The sequence below is a fragment of the Silurus aristotelis genome (assembly GCF_946808225.1).
Source record: "Silurus aristotelis genome assembly, chromosome: 25".
Classification (NCBI taxonomy): Eukaryota; Metazoa; Chordata; class Actinopteri; order Siluriformes; family Siluridae; genus Silurus; species Silurus aristotelis.
The window spans coordinates 7,486,014-7,506,613 of NC_139598.1; the positions used below are offsets into that span (position 1 = coordinate 7,486,014).

General features: G+C 37.2%; 1 protein-coding gene across 2 annotated transcripts in view; it reads right to left on the reverse strand.

The window, feature by feature from the left end:
* Positions 1-20,600, reverse strand: part of LOC310719776 (contactin-associated protein-like 2) — a 245,626-nt gene that overhangs the window by 224,127 nt on the left and 899 nt on the right. The gene's annotated exons all lie outside the window — the stretch shown is intronic.

Below are 20,600 nucleotides of genomic sequence, written 5' to 3' on the forward strand. Positions count from 1 at the left end.
CTTTGGAAGTTGGGAGGAAACCAGTGAACCCAGAGGAATCTGTCATAGAGACATTGCAAACAAAATGATGCAAAAGGCTGGTACGCCGAAAGAATGCTTGTTTTTATGACACATTGGATGCCGACCTTTTGCAACAGTTAAAATCTGGCAACACTGGCCATACTGTCAATCAAGACCTGATCTGAATAAATATTATACATTTTATGAATGCATGAATATTGCTATGCATTTTAATAAATAACAAACAGTTTAGCTCGATTGGACTGAATGTATATTTAGAAATATAGAGGACATAGTCAGTGGACAGTGGCTTCACTTGCACAAATTAATTCAGCTACTACATTACTTAAGTAATGTTTTTATTTATTTAAAATGCATTATTTACATATGGGATTGAAGTATGCTTTTATTGTCATTCCGATCATATACAGTACAGAACACAGTGAAATGAAACAAAAGACCGAACTTCACAAAACTAACTGGGGCATGACAAAGTGAACATTTAGTACAAAAACCAACATGAGACAGTAGACAAAGTGACACTGCCGCACTGAAAAGTACAGAATATTTGTGTTGGTGCAAATGAATTGTCCTTATAACAACAAATAATGTGGATTAAAAAACACTGAATATTTTAGCAGAGACTTGTGCAAAACATAGTAGTTTGTTTCAGTGTGCGTGTGTGTGTGTGTGTGTGTGTATGTATTGTTATAAAACGATTTATGAATATGAAATATCAGAATATGACCAAAATTCAAACAGGACTGAACATAAAGCTCATTAGCTACTGTTCATTAGGGTTTTAAAAAAAATATTATACATAGATAGGAACATTTATTTCATATTAACTGTACATGCCTGTTAAAAATTAAATAAAATTATACATCTTACTTTCATTTTAGGCATCTTAAAAACCCAGTCTTTACCTGATAAACTGGCATTTTTCCTGGAAATGCATGCTGGCAGAAAATCTCCTGTATGGTTAATCTGACCACACCGACCGTACTATTACAGTATGTGACTATAAATTCTAGTGTCAGGAGAGAGTGACTGTGCGGAATAAGTACTTTCCAGAAACTGGCAAGCAATAATCAGCCTCCTTCCTTTGGGTCAATAATTTCTCTCCACTTTTCCTCAGAAGCTCAAAAAAATCAATTGAGAGCATTTCTTTTGCGACATAGAACAAATTATATTAAAAGCACCAGGTTTTGTCTTTGCCATTGTCAAATTAGCAGGTGGTATTCTTTCTTTAAAACATCGTTTGCAACAACCAGGTTTAATCAGGTTTAAATGTCAGAAGTGAAGTGCATTTGGAAAACACAGAAATCTTAAAGAAATATGGAGTTTTTTGTGCCAATGGTTAATGTGTCAGATAGGGTAATCTCCTTGCAGTGGTTATGTGATCAGCACCTTAATAATGGGCATTTTTATTTTAGTGAAAAGGTCGAAATGAATATGTAATACCAAGTAATGTGCCTCTGCTCTCAAAACAGGGCCAAAATCTGCTGTTCTGCCTTATAGCAAAATTAAAGTAATAGAAGTTAAATAACAATAAAAAAAGTTTTCCAAAATTTCCATGTAGATCATAGTAATATAAATACAGTAGTCATTGTTGTGCTATTATGCAGGCTTCATATTAATCTCTTTAACATAACTTTTTTATGACAATTTTTTTGGCCTCTCCAATTCCTCAAATACCGTAATTCTTGAGTAGGAGATACATCTAGGAAGTACATATAAAAAATTATAACAAAGTCTGCCTAATTGCTGTGCAGCACAAAGCTCAAAGTCCTGAACAGCACTTCCCACTTATTTGACTTCGGGTGAAATTAGCAGCATTTGCTCATGAAGGAACGCCTGCTTGCATGCATACTAATAGGTGGTGAATTCATCCAAATGAGCACATTCCTTGTATGATGCTCCTCACGTAATTGTGTTTCCAGGTTTAGCATCCTCTTCACCAGCTGGTTGATCCATGTTAAGTGAGTGCAAAATAGCAAAGTCCTCAGGCTGGTCAGTCCAAGAAGAATGGCTTTCACCAACCACCAAATGAAAGCACCCATGTGAGCTTGGGGAAAGAACGTGTGCTACAATTAAAGTCACATTTTTATCGTATTATACCTACAGTATGTTAATTTTTGAAGATAAAATTCTTTTTTACACCGTTTTAGTAATAACAATAGGATTTATACTCAGTATCAGAATTAGACATGACAAAATTAGACAAAAATGTTATTGTAATTCTTGTTTTAACAGCAAGATTATGTTTCCAGATCAGTCATTTCTCAAGTTGTGTACACTGTGGAAACAGGTCAATCATCCTTCCTTTTAGATACTACTGAATAGCTGCTGACTCAGCTGAGTATTTCTGAAGTGAGAAAATGAGCCTGCACTTATACAAGGTCAATGGAAGATCTATAAACATGCTGCATGTTTCACAGGCAAGGAGTGAGGCATGGTACCATGTTTTCCTGTAATTATTTAATTAAGCCATTATGTTACGTTATAGGCTTCATATAAGCCTTACATAAATTCTCCAGTATCATTAATTAAATATTCATGTAGTTTAAGAGCCTGTGCATATTATTTATACAGCTTAGAAAAGAGTGCACTGGACCACAGGGAACATATGGACAGACTTTTCTTTTCTCTTTACACATCAACTAGGCAAAGTGCCCATTTATTAGAGAAACAAAGAATGATACACCAGTACTGCTCTGACTAGGTTTGTGCGTTTTCTGTGTCAAGCATCCATGTGTATGTTTGTGTGTGGGATGAGGGGATGGTGTTAATTGGGACTTATACTTAAAATGCAAAGTAATTCTCATTGAACGATATAAAAAACTGAACTTTTAAATGTAATGATTATTTGGTATTTCCCATCTCTATTCTGCAATCGTGGATGTGAGAAAACCGCAGCAAGTTGAGAGAAATGCAGATCCCCAAATAAGATAAATCAAGTAAAAATCAGAACAACCCATAACTATACACCAGATTACAGTTTGGTTCAGGAAAGCCAGGTCACTCCATTTCTGGGGTTGATAAAAAGGTTATTGACCTTTCTTTGAGTGATTGTAATTGCAGAGGAGTCTGACTGTTTGTCTCGATAACTCATTCTTGGTGCATTGTGGCTTTAGCACAGATCTGTCCTTCACAGGTCCTATTTAATCTTCTACTTCTTTTCTCAGTCAGTAAACATTTATGGGCTGAACAGTGGCACAGTAAGCAGTAGTCTGCCACAAAAATACATTTCAATTAATACAACTGCTATGTGAACAGATCAGGTGATTTAAATTACAGCCCTACTACAAAAAATATATATTAATAATAATAATAATAATAATAATAATAATAATAATAATAATAATAATAATAATAAAGACAGAAACAATCCCCCATGGGGGTTATTGGCCCCAATTCAATACCGAAAATCTTATGTAGGTATGTCAGGTTTTCGTTAGAGAAAATACTTTGTGAATGTGCAGAAGCAGCAGCTATGCCAACATTTATAATAAATGTATAAATAATAATGAATGACAAATACACAAGTAAAGATTGTGAGTTCGCTTGTGAACTAATTTGTGACCTCTTGTTTGGGTACCCTCTTTACTGGGAAATCCTCCCACTCCCCATTCAGTTAACACATATCCCAATTTACAGTGTTTCTAATAGCAGGCTTCACCTCCAACTCTCCATAAGTGAACCTTGAGTGATGAGTGACACTCTGGATAAAGTTCACTTATTCTATATTAAAGTAATGCTGGAACCTGGAATACGCACGCTTGACATCTGAACACAACTTAATATAAGTGACATCAAAATATCAATAATAAATATGACATAACAAATAATAAGTTAATAATGGACTATTCTTAATTATGTAAGTATTGCACACTATTACCTAATTAAACATATAACCTGATAACAGCGTAATTAAGTGTTCATACAGCACTTGTTCCCTAATAGTAGAACGCAATAATATATTGGAAGCAATTAGATTCATTTAGAATAGAAAAGATCCTTAAATAGCCTTTTTATCACATATTCATTACAGCACAGTGAAATTCTTTATACCAGCTTGTTCAGAAGCTGGGGTCAGAGCGCAGGGTCAACCATGATACCGGGGCTTGACCCCTTGGCCTTCCAATCATTAACCCAGCACCTGAGCTGTGTCTAAACATTCAACATTAGTGAAGGAAGGAACAGATGGCTTTGGCTTGTGTTGTCATTTTAGGAAAAGCACTATGGAGGACATCTGAGAAACAAATCTGGTCTACAGATGCTGAACAAATGTATAAGCATGTGTGTGATTGTGTCACATAAGTTCCAATTATTCTGAAGAGTGCTTTAATTTTGCAGATTTTTTTATAATAGCTTTTTCTTCACTATCCTTTTACATTGAAAAGTTGTAAATGCAAATACTCGATATAATTATGCATAATTAGGCTAGTCTGCAGCTAAGAGACATGGTTTCATTTGTCTAGGCTTTCATATACTGTATATATATTCTACTGGTCAGTCTGAATAATTCAATTCAATTCCATTAATCTTTATATGAATAGCACTTTTAACAATGGACATTGTCACAAATCAGCTTTACAGATATAAAGCGGTTATAAAAGTATGTGTAAGTTCCTTATCATTTTAATTTTGTTTCTAATGAGAAAGCCAGTGGTGTCTGACTCCCTGAGATGGCATGAGAAAGAAACCATGAGAGGAACCAGACTCAAAAGGGAACCCATCCTCATCTAGGTGGCACCAAATGTCAATGCAACCTGTGGTCCTGAGCCCTTGTAGTAGACTGTTTATATTAAATACAGTCCAAATCCATCCTTAAAAATCTCAGATTGCTCAGTAATTACATGGATCTTTAGGCTATTGATGTGGAACCATTATCAGGTGCACAGAGTGGTCTCCGATTGAAGAGAAAATTTAATTGAATACCTCAGTTCTAATTGGCTGGAAGGTGTGTGTCAAACAGCACACTGATTTACACCAACAGTAAAGATACTGCACAAAGCAAACAGAATTTACACGTACACGTATACATAAAAGTCTACTGTACACCCAGACATACATTTCCGTCCAAATTTAAGTCCATTATGGACTGTAAATTGATTCTAAGTTTGAGTGTATACATGTGTGTCAGATGTGTGTCAGATGCCTTTGATGGACCAACCCAAGTTTTCACCTATTATCTTTACTTTGATGGTACATCAACCTTTACACCTTAGAGTTTCCATTCCGTTTTTCATAAGTACTTAATCGACATAATTGGTTGGAGGATTATTTGTTTCTTTAAAATTCGTCCTGGAGTTGCTGTCACATGTCTGTGAGCTTAAACCTGCTCAAAAGCAGACTTATTTGATGTAAACAGGAATGGATCATGAATATATAAACAGAGGAGATGCGGGAAGTTTGTCGCATCCATGTTGTCTTTTTCTAAGAGCAACCTGTTGATAAACGCATTATTTTAGTAGGTTATTTGGTGACAATGAGGCTAAAAAATATGTGAAAAAATATTCAGTTGAAAAAAATATAACATAAAGGGGAACACTAAATCTGTCAGCAACTTTCTGCCTGCCCCCTCTCCTAGTTTTTGCAGATTTTAAAGTGTTCCGTGGCATTTTAATACAGTTTGCAACTCATCATTAGCTTCAATATAAAACTCTTGCTCACTATACCATAAGCCAGCCAATTGCAGAGTTGCTGATCATGTTTTCTGGTACTGATATGAACATATTTAAAACAATTAAAACATTTCAGACGTGTTATTTGACCTCAGATGTAGTTGATACAACTCTAATAAAATCTAATAAATTTTCCATTAGATGGGATGTGGGTTTGTGGTTACTCAGTGGCTGAGATGATGAATTTTGGATTAGAATCTTGTAAGTTTAAATCTCAGTACCATCATGCTACCAGTGCCTGGCACTTAAATAAGCCTCTCAACTGCTCAGTTGTGTAAATGAGATAACTGGGTGGGTAAGAGCATCTGCCAAATGGCAAAAAAAAATTATGTAAATGACAATCAATGTCAGGAAATCATAATTAAGACCTGTATTTTTGCTCTCTTTTTAGCCACAATGATGGTAAAAAAACTGTATAAAATGTTTAATGGACAAATGTTAAAAAAAGATTATTTAAATCACGTAGGAGGCAATATACAAAGTGTTTTCCTTAATTATTTATATCCATTGGATACATGCACTATGAAGGTCTTAATGTTATTTATTCACTCTTTACTACTGTATACATACTGTATAACATATATCTTATACTAGAGCTGCAAAAACTAATCGATAAAATTGATAATCGATAACAAAATTTGTTGTCAACCGTTATCGATTATTTGGGTTGCACAATTTACGGTTTAGCATGATTGCAAGATAACGTGTTGGGCAACGTTACTTTTAAAAGTAACGCTTTACAATATTGAGTTACTCCCCAAAAAAGTAACTAATTACGTTACTTAGTTACTTTTTATGGAAAGTAATGCGTTATATTACTTTTGCATTACTTTTGCGTTACTTGTATCTCTTTCACGCCTTACAGGTGTAACAGGTGTAATATAGATAATTGCCATTAAGATATAAGTTATATTAGGGCAAAAGACATGTTTTAAACATTTAAAATGCTTAATAACTTCTTAGAGAACAATAGGATGATCGACTAAATTTTAAACATACCTTTCGCTGTCATCTCGTAAAACATCGTGTAATTCCGTAAATATGACCTCGTCCTCGTCTACATCATTCTCTGCTTCATCATCAGCTTGAAACATTCTAAACACTTTTACAAAGTTCGCGCTATTATCAGTGACCGTGGCAGTTTATCTTCCCACAAAGAGCAAATGAGTTGTGAATTTGCTCTCTATCTCCGCTGCGATGGCATCGTACATGTGTCTCCCACGGAAAACTTTTATTCTGAGCAGTCAATAGAGCTGCAGTGGTGGAACGTCGGCAAATGTTTTCTATATTTCTGTCTCCATTTCCATATATGCAACACACACACACACACACACACACACACACACACATCTGTAGTGCTGTGCTTTGCATGCAGATGTTTTTTTTTTATTTTTTGAAGTGGTATTTTTTGCAGTTGACAAGAGCTTTTCAACAACACATAATCTACACTTAACCATTATTCCTTTCTCCTTTTCCTCGACTATTTTAAAATAATAAGAATACTTCCATCACAGTAATGTAATTCTCTGGTTTGCCATCTCCGCTTCTGACCAGCTTCTGTTCCCGCTGCTCGCACATATGAGAATCACATATGATTCTACGTGAATACGTTCATTTTAATTCAGTATTTATTTTTTTATGCAAAATAATTTAACTGAAAAGTAACTCGCATTACTTTTTTTTTAAAAGTAACTCAGATATTAATGTGTAAATTTATAAAGTAACGCGCTACTTTACTTGTTACTCCAGAAAAGTAATATTATTACTTAACGCACGTTACTTTTAACGCGTTACCCCTAACACTGCAGACAGTACAGGGTCAACCGGCAGCAGGAAAAAATGTGCATCCCAAGTCATTCAAAGCATGGGAGAATTTTATAATAAACGCAACAAAGAAAACTGTACCTGGAAGTTGGCATGGAAGTACCACAGTGATGCATGAGCACAGAAAATAAAACACACTGGTGTCATGGATGAAGGTGAAACATCAGCATGGTAAGCAGAAACTGTATATCTTCATTATGTAAAAATGGTGTAGTTTAATGAAGTGTTATTGTGTAACCTGTTTGTTTGTAACTTTGGGACAGTCGCACTGGATCTGATCTGTTGTGACTCGCGAACATCAGATTGTGCAATTAGCTCGCTCGCGACATAGTGAAGAATTCAATTAAAACGGTGCGAACAAACACTAAACCTAAAAGCAGAAAATAACAGCAGCAGTAAACAATTTTTTTTTTTTTGTCACTGTAGTTGTGGTTTTTAACAAGTGCTTATGCATTTGTACACCAGTGAATATTTTTTATTTTTTTAATCAAGCCTGTTTAGCTTGCTGCATTTCTCCATCCATTCTCTTCTTATAGCATTGGTCTACTACAAAAGTAAGGTATCTGTTTTTAAACACGATTTACTGCAGCTTTACTACATTCAAATGCTTGTTTTTTTTATTTTTGTATATTACATTTATGTATGTATGATTTAATTATTATACTAAATTTTATTATATATTCTAGATGCTTATATCTTCACAAATGAACAAAATATCTGTGCATTTCTTTAAACCAAAATTGTCAAAACAATGTTGCATTATATTTTTTAACCATGGTTGTCAACTTGCCATCTGCAAATAAAATACAAGTGTTGATTTACACAAATTGCTTCACCTTAATTACTCAAATTATCAAAATTATAAAAAATAATCGTTAGTGGCAGCCCTATCCTATACAGTGAATAATTTCTGTGTATTATATAAGGCTGTGTATTTGTTAGAAAAGGCAAAAGCACAGCAAAAGATAAAAAAATAAAATAAAAAAAAATCTGTATTAAAAATAAAAATGTGCACACTTTTTATTTGAAATGCAGTATACAAAAACTAAGAATAGTATACACCACAAATACACCACAATTGTAGTATTTATTCAGATGCTAATGAAACAGCCTACAAAGAACCACAACCTCTCTGCAAACTCTCTTATAGTGGCTGAAACAGGGCCTGGTATGGCAGTGGTTCTGCTGTAGATTGTAGGATTTAGAGAGTGTGGTGAGTTCAGTTGAGCACATAATTTGCTGGAATCTACTTTCTCTACTGGACATTTACCTGAAACACTGCCTGAAGAGAGTCCAATGGATTATGAATAACAGCAGTCGTGCAGGACATTAGCTCTTAAAGCTGCTTCCATTTGGCATGCACTATCAACACATTCAGGATACAAAAATAGAATAAAAAACGAGTTTTTAATTTCTTTGACAGTTATGCTTAATGGGATTTTATTGCTTTGCCCTGGGTATACTTTGTTTTTCAATTGTATATTCTGATCACTCAAATAAGCAACAACACCAAACTGTGCACACTGAAAATCAAAAAAGAAAAGCACAACAAATTCTACTGCCATTTATGAAAGCAACAGACGATAAAAGTGATCAGGTGCAACACACAACTGCTGCCACCACTGAATGACCACTGTTTATATATAAAGATGAAGACCAGAGGTATTTTATTGCTCTGTGATAACTGGCACATCACAAGGCACAGTAAATTAAATATAAGGCTCTTTTTGTGCTACATCTGTGTATCAAGTTATATATTATAAAAAAAAGTTTACTCCAGATAAACTGGAGTAAAAAGATAAACCTTTAAAACATCTGCTTTCAGAACAGTGTCAAACTGAAAAAACAATAAGAATGAGGTTCTCATAGAAAGATATGGAGACTCTCAGGGGCATATTAAGCAGGGCCACTGTACTAATATTGTTTTTATAGTTATTTGCCTATCATAGTTGTTACTATTACTACTGCTACGGAAAGGTCCATACAAATTATTAAGATCCCTGGCTGCAAATATTTGAGAACCCCTGAATTATGGAATAAGTGCACTTATAAACACTGCTTGTATGTTCATATAGTAATGCTGAATCAGAAACAGAAAGTTTAAACAACCATGATCCGAATGTAATGTGTAATCAATATATGTAACAATTTTAATTTTGAGCGCATAAAAGGCAAACGTGCTTCTGTTCATCATTGCTAATAAGTCTGCTTAATAGGCCAGTGCTACCTCAAGAGCGTATATCAGTGCTCCGTATTAGTGCCAGATTTTCACTATCAAGCCTGATTGAGTCAACTGGAGACAACCTCTGCTCGGCTGTTAAAAGACTCACTTTTAACACTTTTGAAACTAAAGAGGCCCTTTCAGAATGAAGCACATTCAGGCCCTTCACAAGAGGAGATCTACTTCATAGAAAGAGTGCCCAAGTACACAATTTTCAAAACCCAAGCAATATATTTTAATAGGAGGAGTAAAGCAATGGCATGACTCATTTTAATGAGCTTAATATCTTCACACGTTTGGAGAGCAATCTGTGCAAAATGGAACATTTTCAAAAACAGTTTTAATGACGACTATTTCCATGAAAGCCAAAAGAGAAACATGTTGATCCATTAAGTGCATTTTTACAAACTCTGGCAGTTGCCAAATACATCATCATTATCTATTAAATTATCTGTAAGCTGTCCACATTTGAGTGTGATGAACAGTAGTCAAAAGTCAGACTCAGAGAAGCTGAAGACAAAACACAAGTACAGGATACTATATGTATTAAATAGAAACCTAAATGTAGCCTCTATACAACTTGCTACAACAAGCCTGAGGTATCACTTTTATACAACTGTCTAGTACAAGGCGCATCTACAAGATGAGTGAGAGAAATCTGTCTGTTTAACCCAAGAATTTTTGATGGAAGTCTGTAAAAAAGTACAGCAGAAAAAAGTGTCTTTGTTTCTTTTGAATGTAGGAGTAAGATAGAGTACATGTGTGTGAATGAGAGGGAGGGCAGTGGGGTGGTGTGGTTGCAGAGAGAAGAGGTTGAAAGGGTGGAAAGTACAGTGCAATGTAATGGAGAGTGTGTTAGAGAAGTGAAGAAAAGAGTGCAGGCAGGGTGGAGTGGGTGGAGAAGAGTGGCAGAAGTGATTTGTGATAGAAGGAAAGAGTGATGCAAGAGTGAAAGGGAAAGTTTATAGGACTGTGGTGAGACCTGAGATGTTGTATGGTTTAGAGACAGTGGCATTGACTAAAATGCAAGGGGCGGAAATTGGAGGTGGCAGAACTAAAGATTTTCATTGTGAGTAACGAGGATGGACAGGATTAGAAAGTCAGAAGGGCGTTTTGGAGACAAAGTGAGAGAGGCCTGATTGAGATTGTCTGGACATGTGCAGAGGAGGTACATGGGGTATATCGGTAAGAGAATGCTGACGATGGAGCAATCAGGGAAAAAAAAGAGGAATACAAGGAGGAGTTTTATGGATGTGTTGAGGGAAGACAGGCAGGTTTGAGACAGATGTCCCGCTGCGGCCACCCCTACTGGGAGCAGTCGAAAGAAGAAGATGCAACCCTAACTTTAGCCCGTGCACAGCCCTGACCACAACCACATTGAACACCGTTGGGACAAAGTGAAATGCTGACTGTGCCCCAGGCCTCCTCATCCAAAAGCACTTCCAGACATTACTAATACTCTTGGGGCTAAAAGAAAAAACTACAGCCATGCTTGAAAATCTTCCCAAAAGAGTGGAGGCTGTTATACCAGGAAAAGGGCTTAAAATGTCCTTGTGTACTTTTAGGATTAATCATAATTGAATGAATAGCTAAAACTGATAAAAATGAATAGTCTTAGTTAATAGTCATTTAAAGACTTAAAAATGACTGATGTGACTAGAATTGGAATCAGATACACTTAGAATCATATCAAGCTAAACTGATCATGATATTTTGTCCTTTCTTGGACAGCCCTAATTTCATTGGTGAGATCTTTATCTTCATCTCCATATTTATACATAGTGACAACACACACTGCACTCCTAAAATGTGAGGCTTCTTTTGGAACATCTATTTGACAGAAAATGCAATGACTAATCTAAATTACACCAGTCTGTGCTTGTGGAATAGAAATGATTGGATAAAGCTCCAAGAATATCTTAACAAAAATGAAAGCAGAGTTCTTGTGTCAGGGCTTATATGTGTATGTGATATGGTACTCTAATGGCGTTTTGAGCCATGCTATTCTAGCCACTTCTTATCTGCTTTGCTTAACAAAAACATTCTCTCCTCCTTTGCCTGGTTTAGTGTTGCTAGCCATCTGTCATTGGTTAGTATATGACTAATTTGAATGTAGTCTCCCAACAACAGCACTGAAAATCTCTCTTAAAAGTAAAACAATTTTTCAATTATTTCATGGAAAACAGATAACTATGGCCTATACTTTGTTGAAAAACCCTTAAAATTCCTTACAACTTCAGAATTACAAATGATTTTTTTTGTTAGAATATTAGGAATATATAAAAATATAATATAATAAATATATAAAAGTGCTCTAGGCCTATGAAACAACAGCCATATAAATTATGCAATGAATGATGTCGTTGCTCATTGTCGGACCCATAAGGTACAGAAGCTAGTGGGAAAAGGATGTTAACAACGTTCAACGTTTAATCATACACAAATTGCGATTACAAAATTATCTTTGTGTCATAAGGTTGACAATACATGTTCTTGTAGTGGTTTTCATGATGTAGCATATGGCATTTATTATCACCAAGAGGTAATAAATGTAATGTCCACCTGTTTGGTGGCATGGCTGTGTTTATCATTTAATTTCATTATGTTGAACATGTGCTGGGACACATGAAGTTGGCCACTGTATCATTTCAAACTGCTGCTCATTCTACAGTACATCGCTAACATTTGGAGGTTAAAAGAAAACATTCTGCCAACTGCCTTCTTTTGCAGCCATGAGCTCAGAGACACCCATGATTAAAAAGAATCACTTGGACTGACTGGAAATTAAACCTATACGTTTCCCCCCACCAAAAGAGCATGGACAATTTTGCAGACTTGGGTCCTGGCCATAGATTTAAATTTGCATTTAAGTAATTTGACAGGTGCCCTTTTCCAGTCGACTGATACTTATACAGCTGAGCAGCTATGGGGTTAAGGGCCTTGCACGGGTAGCCGTGAGTGGCAGTTTGGTGTGGCTGGGATTCAAATCTACCACCTAGCTACCACCTCCCCATAGATAGCAGGTAGGATTCATAGCTACCACCTCTCCATAGATAGCATGTAGCACTGTCAAAATCTGAACTCATAATCGGGTGAAGGTGAAAGGGGCTTATTATAGGCTGTTAATAAAAGCCAAGCTCTAGTGCAAAAATGGACCTGGATGCTGCACTTGCAAGATTAATATGACTAAGGAACTTACGGCTGTTATTTTTATTTTACCACTTCAAGATTCATTCACACAAAGGTTCATGAATGACACCTGGCTTCAATGCTTCACCTAAAGAGCCACAAACAGTTTACCTACAATAATCTACTTACACTTTAAAGATTTTAGTTATAACTTGCAACCTTTGGGAGGAATCTTGGGTACAGAGTGCACTAAACATATCTGTATCATCCATGCTGGTAGACTGGAAGTCTTACAACTTTTATTGCTCTGCTAAATTTGAATATATTGAATTTCAGGACACAAGATTAGCAAAACAGAGAAGTAATTGCACTACTGTGGGCAGATAACTACTTTGACAATAGCACAGACATCTGTGGTTCAGAGCCAAGAGAGCCTTACTCTCTTCCCTATCAATCAGAAGTACACTAGCCTATCATGCTAGCCTGTGACGTATAATCAGCAGCATTAATGAATGCAGTGAGTGGTTTCACATGTCTAAGAAGGAGCACATGCTAATCATCAACCTTCTATTTTAAATAGTTATAAGCAAAATTAGGGACAAACATTTATGGGATACGATTATATGGACTCATTTATAGTACATAAGTTATATCTGTAAAGTATTTTATTCTCTAAAGCTACATCGGAATATCTCCCTTTGTCAAAACGCATTGCAATTTAAATTTAAATTGAATAGCATTTAATATTGGAGTAGGAATTAGCAAAAAACCAAAGCAAATTACACAAGCATGAATAGTGGAAGAAAAAAATTAAAACAATCAATTATTCTCTTTCAAAATATCATTATTTAGCTACAAGCAGTTCATGAAATTGTAGGCCATATAAACTATGAAAGTAAATCCCAGTGTGAGGCAGGATAAAAAAAAAAGATAAATACAATAACCTCACAGGGTTTAGAGAGACAACCATCAGAATGAATTACACTGCAAAACATTGTACACTATACAGAATTGATTGCATATCTGTAGAAAAGTCATCTAAAGACAGTTACATTATCCACTCGATTCATCATGGCATGGGTTTATCATGATGTAAGTCACACTTACTAGAGTTATTTACATCTGTACAATTAAATGGGTAAATGCAACATGCTCTATAATTATAGTTGCTTTTAGTAGTTAAGTATATAGTTGTCATGAAATACATTTATGACACTGAAAATAAAATTTTAATAATAGGGAAATATGACCCCTTATGCATTATAATCTCTGACCAAATATATTAATTACAATTTATTGATATTATAGTGGTGGTTTATTTGCGTCAATTATGTCTCAACATTTTAATTTCATAAAACCTATATGTGGATAATTACATGAATCGTATTGTGGCTTTAGTGTCTCTCATAGGCATCTTGCTTGTCTATTTGTCTTGCAATTTGCCAGAGTATATGTCAAAGCATGTCACAAAGACATAGCACACACCTCGATTGGGACAACAGTCTTTCAAAAAAGCACCACACACACACACACACACACACACACACACACACACACACACACACACACACACACACACACACACACACACACACAAATCTTAAGGCAATATGTTGTAGCTAATACACCTAGTTTTGAAAGGTGGAAACCAGCGAACCTGAAGATGACTCATGTGGGCATGGAAAAAACATGTAAAACTCCACAACAGGCCAATAATTACAATAGGTCCAGGTCCCTAAAGTTTTAATGTGCAAAAGCTACCCATGGAACCATTGTGCCAAATTTGACTATGTATTCTCATGGCAAATTGTATTTATTTAACAAATGTTGTGAAACAACATGAACAAAGACAAATGCTGTTATACCCTATCCGTATATTTAATTTGTTGTGTTTAGCAACTTGAATACTCAAGTTAATCTGTATAGTTTAGCTAAATTATTTCATCCATGAGTAATTTAGACTTTAAGCAAAGTCCTTCATAAGATTTTCAGAATTTCAGTACTAGAGACATTTCTCACAAAAATGGCAACTAATTATGGCGCCAGTTTTAGGATCGCTAACATTCGGGATATAATACCTGGAACATCTGATGTGCAATCACGCATCCTTGTGAAATTCAGGTCAAAAAATGTTAGTTAGTACGCTTACTTTGAGATACCAAGAATATAACACTTAAAGAGGTGGTACAGTTGTCCCTCGATTTATCGCGTTTTTTTTAAGATTTTTTATTTGCCACTATTTTGTTTCGCGAATGTTCCCGATTTCAGTTCATTAGAAGAAATGAGTAGCATTACAAGAAACCGAAGGTTTCCGTTTATTTATTGGTTGTAGTATCCTCTGACGTAAAAAAAAAAAAAGAAAAGTTGAAGACATACATCACCAGATTAAGCTAATAAATATATAGAATGCAGTGACATGTATCTTTAGCTTAGCCCCGTTTTTAACGTTACAGTGGAACCCCGTTGTACGAGCATAATTCGTTCTTGAAAATGGCTCGTGTGTCCATTTGCTCGTATGTTCGAACTGATTTTCCCCATAGGAATGAATGTAAAAGTAATTTAATCCGTTCCGAGATCTCATTCGATCGCTTATTTCTGCACTTAAAAAGTATTTGTAGCCTATTTTTAAAAACAAATACACCGCAAATGACCATAATATAAACATAATTTAACACTTACTCATGTGATAGTGGTTGATTGCGAGTGTGAGACGCGCACCACCTCCTCGGTTTCCATGGTCATTCTATTTACTTTCGTTTTCACAGCACCATCACTGATTTTCTTGGGAGACATTTTTCACGATTTCTAGTGAAATAAAAATATAAAACTAAAAAAAAGTTACTATGGGAGAGCGTATGAATACGGGAGCCACTTTTATTTGTTTTGTTTTTTTGTCGGTCTGCTTAGTGCCCCAGGCGCGCACACCAGACACACACACACACACGCGCACACACTTCTCCTTAAATGCACTCTCAGATCACTTGAACTAAGCGTCATCAACTAAGCGACTGATGCGACCCTCCGCCGAAAACTGGGAACCGGCAGCATGGGTTTGCTCGTGCCTTAGAAATTTGCTCGTGAAACAGGGTAAAATTTGGCGAGCGAGTTTGCTCGTATCTCCGTTTGCTCGTACAATAGGTTGCTCGTACAACGGGGTTTCACTGTATAGGACACTTCAACCAATAAACAAGCAGAGAAACTATGCATAGGCTACGCTACAGTACTGTATTATACTACAGTACTTACTATAAATGTGATATTTCTATGAATTTACACAAAACTCATCTCACTATAATTTTGCAAATGTGTTCTGTGTGTGTTTAAAGAGTGTGGGATGATGATTTATGGCTTAAACAATAAAAATAAATAAATAAAAAAAAAAACATTTTTGGGGTGGCGTCCATTTATTAAAGAAATTTGTTTTTTTGGCTGCCGGTTTTGGCACGATAAATGGGGACGACTGTAATAACAATTAAACTGTCCAAAGAAACTGTTACAAACAATTACAATAGTATATTGAATTGCATAATATATTGAACAGTATGTTCAATATAATATGACAGCGAGGGTTCACAGTAAGGCTTAATATTATCCAATAATGCAGAAACTGAACAGAAACAGACAATTCTAAATGAACTGCTTATCAAAAATCAAAATAATTTTGTTAACTCAGAGTTGAGTCCTGGCTTCCCTGTAAAGAGTCCCTCTGTGATAAATGATCTTTTGGCAGACACAGAGATGCTTCTGTCTTGAGTGAAATGCACAATGGCACATTTACATTCCAATAAAATAATGAACAAAATATTTTCAGCTATTTTCTTGGCTGTCATATAAAAATCAGGATTATGTGACTCAAATCCCAAAAAATTAATTGCCCAAGATGGCGACTAATAAGACAATGAGAATTGACTGAAAGGCTGCTGGTCATTTCCCGAACACAATTAAAGAACTTACACTGATTTCTTATCTACCTAGAGCCTAATGAGACATTCTGAATTCACTGGAGATCTGTAGTATGAAAGCGAAATATAAAAAAGCAAAGAATAAAGCAATATTAATTAAAAGACTTTCTATTCAGAATAAAAACTCCAGCAGCCACTGTCGTCCCCTGAGAATTTTCATTTTGAAATAAATACAGGTATTTCATTCAATACTCATTATTTTAGGTCATGTAATTGCTTGACTACTTTTAATTTTGGTCCACGAACCCGACAACTATTGAAGAGCTTTAATCGCATTATTCAGGCCAAGCTTCCACTTTGTGATTATCTGAATCTGCAAGCACATTTGTCAGCTGAATGCACTGCTAGTAGTTGCTGAAATGTGACTCGTTATGGATGAATGGATACTCTCAAAGAAGCATGTCATGAAGACAATAAGTTTATATAAGTTCATATAAATAAATATTGTTGTCTTATTACTCATCAGCCAATTTAATAAACTAAGAAACCTTTGACCAACTCTACAGATTTGTATTTCCATTTCAGGAACTCAGCTTTGGGAATGCCACGCTCTGAATCACATGTGTAATCTGTTCAATGGAAGGCGCGGCGTCACCGGCGGGGTGACCTCACGACCAGGAAGCTTTAAAATGCACATGGAGTGAAGCAGGCGCCAGCCTCGGTTTGTTCATAAAGCACTCTGTGTGTATTTATGTCAATCGTTTGTCTATTGTTTGTCCAAAAAAATGAAGACAACCAAGAAGGCTAAGCACACTTTCCAGCTATGTGTGGGTTGCTTGGGAACGGAGCACGTTAAGTTGATTCTCGAGGGAGCTGACTGCAAGCACTGTGCTCGCATTGTCTGTGCGATTGCTCTGCTACCATTAGGCACTCTTTGAGGGTGCCTTTATTCTTCATGGTTCCGGCCCTGCTCTCGTTGAGGCCGAGCTGTGTGCCAGTTCCCGGGGTTCGCAGATAGACCTCGCAAAGGGGTTTTAAAACGGGGCTGTCCCTTTCTCCAACCTTACCTGCCCGGTCCAGCTTGCAGCCTTTGGAATTATGCCTTTCTCCAGTTTCTTCCCCCTGCAATGGGAGCAAGCAGCTCTGCCTCTCTTCCTCTGAGGAGAGGGGTGGGCAGCGCTATGCGAATCTGAAGTAGAGGAGCTCATGGAGGTTGTGACACGTGCCGTTGATAAGCTGGATATAGCTTGTCCAGCCGATGAGCGCAAAGCCCCTCAATTCAGCAAGCCCGACGAGCATTTTCGGCAGGTCAGGCTGCTGGATGCCTGCACACCATGGCAGTGTTGCAGGTGTATCAGGCCGACCTGCTACGAGAGCTGGCTGTTGGAGGCATCTCGGCCGGCCAGGTGAAAGAGCTCCGCTATAGAGCAGACTTGGCTCTCAGAGTCACTAAGGCGACCACTAAGGCTGTTGGCTGGTCCATGGGCATCCTAGCCTCAGCAGAGAGACATTTATGACGTACTGCTGAAGCCCCCCTTTCGCCTACTAGCCTATTCGGCAACTCTGTTAACTCTGTAGTTGAAAGGTTTCAGGAGGCAAAGAAACAGATAGCGGCGTTCCAGCGGTACCTTCCACGCTGCAGTCATGGTGCTGCTCACGGTGCCAGCCTGAACCCAGCACCTCCCACCGGGAAGCACAGAAATGGAGCACCGTGACGCGCACTCCCACTGTCAGGGATCCACCACGGCGCTCTGGGTCGGAGCCCCAGGAAGTGACAGATCTGAGGAACGCGGCCTGGGAAGTTCTGCCAGACATGTCTCAGTGGGTCCTGTGTACTGTAGATCGAGGCTATACGATTCAGTTCGAGTCTCGTCCGCCCCGTATCGACAAGCAGGCTTTGGTCATGGAACAGGAAGTAAACACTTTCCTGAAAAAGGAGGCCATCGAGGTGGTCCCTTTATCAGACAGAGAGTCTGGGTTCTACAGCCGGTACTTCATAGTTCCCAAAAAGGAAGGTGGGTTGCGTCCTATTCTAGATCTACCTCAGCAGAACCGCTCACTTATGAGGCTTATGTTTGCTATCATTGAGAGCAGTCTGAAGCATCTGAGCATCTGAACAAAGAAGCAGACACTCTGACGAGACGGGTTGAGACGGGTTCCGTCCTCACATGGTGGAGCAAATTTGGGAGAAATTCGGCAAGGCTCAGGTGGATTTTTTCACGTCTCGAGATATAGTTGCACTGTCCCCTATAGTTTTTGCTAACTCCCCCAGCCCCTCTAAGGATGGAAGCCATTGCTTAGGCGTAAGCATTCCCCCATTGCGCTGCTTCCAGGAGTTCTGGAGAGTGTTCACCGGAATAGAGTCGGTCTCCTCCTGGTGGCCCTAAGGGTGGCCGGCAGACCATGGTTCGCAGAACTGGTAGGCCTCCATGAGCACCCTCTTTGGGAGATTCTGAGGAGGAGGGATCTCCTCTCTCAAGCAGGGGGCACAATAATTCACCCATGCCCAGAGTTATGGTGGTTGTGGCTCTGAGGATCGTGTCTCTCCACCGAGGGGGTAGAGACCATTCTCCATTCCAGAGCTCCTTCCACAAGCAGGTGGTATGCCACGAGATGGCATCTGTTCTCTGTGTGGTACGGTCAGCACTAATTGGATTCAGTCCACTGCCCGGTTGGTTCAGTGCTGGAGTTCCTTCAGAAAAAGTTTGCAAAAGGGTTGGCTTTATCCACCCTAAAAGTCTACGTGTCTGCTGGTTCAGTGTATCATGCCCCTGTTGCAGGGCAATCCCATCATCTCATTTCCTCAGAGATCTAGGGTTACAAACGTACCCTGGATACGTTACATGCTAACAAGTCAATTAATTAAAAGTAAAAATAAAAAAATAAAAAAAAATAAGAAAAATTAATCAAAGCTATAGGCTATCACTCTGTATTCTAACTAATTACAAATTATTATCTAAGGTTAGAACTGCCAGCAGGATTTGGCTTCAGATTACAAATCATCCTTTATCAGGTGATTAGTTAACAAGCCTGTAAGGTACAATTCTTGAACTGAGTGGTTGCATTAGGCTGTAGATACATGTTAATTATTAAGAATATAAAAACTCCTGCATGTTTTTAAATTTTTCATAAAAATGCTTCAAGGTTCAAATGCACTAAATGTAAATTTAACACCTGCTGCCTCAACAAAGCGAACGGCTTGACTTTATATTCACAACTTTTGTTTTTAATTTTGTTTTAACGTCAGAGGCTTTGTGTCAACAACAACAAAATACACATTTATACCACATTAAAACTTCCATTAAAATCAATACAATGCCCATTATAACCATTAAAACCATTGCACATTTTATAATGTAGGGTTATAAAGTTGTCTTTAAATCAATTGCTAAAATAATAAGTTAAAACTAAATGACTAAAAACCTATTGGACTCAACTGGACAAAAAAAAAAAACTTACTACATAGCTTTATAATTTTAAGCAGGAACAAACCTACCTAATGTTCCTTTCTCTGTCCATGCAAAAAAAAAAAATAGTTTGCTCAATATTAGGAATAGAATCATATACTCAGGGTATCAGTTGTAGCCACATTTTGTGCAATGCTCTGTCTGTAAATGCACAGTATACGAGGGCAAATAAACCTTATTTGTGCCTTCGGGAGAGCATTAACACAACCTACAAAGCCCCCCATGCTGCAATTACTGAATGAGATTACCGGCTCAAAGCAATCAACAGCCGGAGCTCAGTACCACCACCTGAGCCCTGATACTCCACACCACAACGGGAGTTGTGAAGAAAAAAAAAAAAAAAAAACGAAATTATTTATTTATTTGT